Source organism: Myotis brandtii, unplaced genomic scaffold (assembly GCF_000412655.1).
Source record: "Myotis brandtii unplaced genomic scaffold, ASM41265v1 scaffold4, whole genome shotgun sequence".
Taxonomy (NCBI): Eukaryota; Metazoa; Chordata; class Mammalia; order Chiroptera; family Vespertilionidae; genus Myotis; species Myotis brandtii.
Window position 1 is genome coordinate 50,048 of NW_005365371.1, and position 2,256 is coordinate 52,303.

General features: G+C 48.8%; 1 protein-coding gene across 2 annotated transcripts in view; it reads left to right on the forward strand.

Annotated features, from left to right (window-relative positions):
- LOC106727290 (poly [ADP-ribose] polymerase 14-like) overlaps positions 1-2,250 on the forward strand; it is a 28,229-nt gene extending 25,979 nt beyond the window's left edge. For both annotated transcript variants that reach the window (XR_001363457.1, XR_001363458.1), the window contains one exon: positions 1,807-2,250. The gene's annotated coding sequence lies outside the window, so the exon portion shown is untranslated. The remainder of the gene's footprint in view (positions 1-1,806) is intronic.
- Positions 2,251-2,256: the final 6 nt, after the last annotated feature.

The following is a 2,256-nucleotide window of genomic DNA, read 5'->3' on the forward strand; positions in this document are numbered from 1 at the left end:
AAATAAGAAAGAAGGTCATTTGTAAAGGCTAAACCAGGCTCGGGACTCTACTGCCTTTTACTCATTGTTTCTTTTACTGTAATTTTACTGTTACCAAGTGTTCTAGCCAGCATCACTTTATTCTGGGATCATAGACGGCACATTTATTTCAATCAGAATTTTGTAAATTTATTGCAAGGATAAATAGATAACCTGTGGATCAGTGCTAATTCATCACAGCTAGATAAAGAACTGAGAATACAGGGTGACTTAGTACTTTCTGTACAAAGGACATGATGATGTGTGGCCTCTACTTTCCTCCTCACTTATATCATTATTTATACATAGCACAAAACATTGTAATTGAATGCATTCACATAAAAATGTCTATTGAGATAATATACCACAGTAAAAGTTTGGTTATTGGGCATTTGGCCAAATGGAAATTGTGGTCAGAAGTTGAAGGAAGCCTTTATATCTTTGAGAAAACATGAAGTTCAAAGAAAGTTTTTCTGGAGGACTGTTATTGTTAGAGACAAACAGGGGACACTACACATTGAAGTTAGTGCTCAATAGCAAGGTAGAGTAAAATCTGCAGTGATAGTTGCTCTGATGAGAATGAGGGAGGCAAGTTACCCATTAGGTGTAATGTACACAGTATGGGCTCTCTAAGCCTACTGCGTGCACGTGTGAAAAGGCAGCCCACTCCGTTCCCTCTATTCCCATGGTGCTTGCTTTGTATCTGCAGTATTCATATTCATCCTATTATCTATATATATGAAAGCCTAAGCAACCATTATGACCAAACGACCAGAATGACTGGAGCGACCAGTCAAACAGTCACTATGACGCTCACTGACCACCAGGGGGCAGACATTCAATGCAGGAGCTGCCCCCTGGTGGTCAGTGTGCTCCCACAGCCAACCTCCTGTGGCCGGCCAGTGGTGCCGGCTGCCGGCAGCCGTTTCTTCCTCTTCCCGGCGACCACCACCTCTTCTCCCGACCCCACTGGGGCCTTTGGCCCAGGCTGGGACGAGGAGCCCGGGGTGGGTGGCAGCAGACATGGCCCCTTTCCCAGCGGGGCCGAGGGCTGGCTCCCTCCTTGGGGCCGGCGGCCAACCTCCCGCACCCTGTCCCTTCCCGGGGCTGACAGGCCACAATGGCCCAGCCCTGATTGGCCCTGATCGCTGGCCAGGACTAGGGACACCACCCGTGAATGACTGGAACCAGTCAACCAGTCACTATGATGCTCACTGATGACCAGGGGGTAGACATTCAATGCAGGAGCTGCCCCCTGGTGGTCAGTGTCCTCCCACAGCTAACCTCCTGTGGCAGGCCAGTGGTGCTGGCCGCCGGCAGCCAGCAGCCGTTTCTTCCGTGCCTGGCCCGGCGACCACCACCTCTTCTCCCGACCCCACTGGGGCCTTTGGCCCAGGCTGGGACGAGGAGCCCGGGGTGGGTGGCAGCAGACATGGCCCCTTTCCCAGCGGGGCCGAGGGCTGGCTCCCTCCTTGGGGCCGGCGGCCAACCTCCCGCACCCTGTCCCTTCCCGGGGCTGACAGGCCACAATGGCCCAGCCCTGATTGGCCCTGATCGCTGGCCAGGACTAGGGACACCACCTGTGCACAAATTGGTGCAGCAGGCCTCTAGTCAATTTATATTTGAACACTTTGAGAGTAGAGCTTCTTTTTAATACCATGTTGTAACAACAAAGTACTACAGACACTAGGATTCCCCCTTCTCCCCACACAGGAGAGTTTTGTTTGTTTGTCTTCATTTGAAACATATTACCCTGGGATAACTTTATTTTATTTTTTTCCTTTTAAGTGTTAGACACCATCATGTCCAAGAAGCTTGGCCTCAATAATATGCCGCTCTCGGTGTTCCCATACTATACCTCCTTGGGCACAGCTTTGTATGGAAAGGAGAAGCCTCTGATCAAGCTTCCAGCACCATTTAAAGAATCTTTGGATCATTCTTTGTGGAAGTTCTTACACAAAAGGAATCATCTGATTGAGGAGATAAATGAAGAAGTGAGACGTTCTCACTGTGAGCTAACATGGTCCCCACTCAATGGTGAAGTTACCATCAGACCTGCAGCCACCTTAGTCAATCAAGGAAGAAAAAGAATCAAGAACTGGAAGAAAGATGCTTCCACAGCCTTCTTTGGCATCAGGTCTAGATTTAAAGTTACCCCATTTAAAGTGGACCCAGTAGTGTGGGACATCATGAAAAATGACTTAGAAGATGAAAGAATTTTGATTGAGTTTGATACAG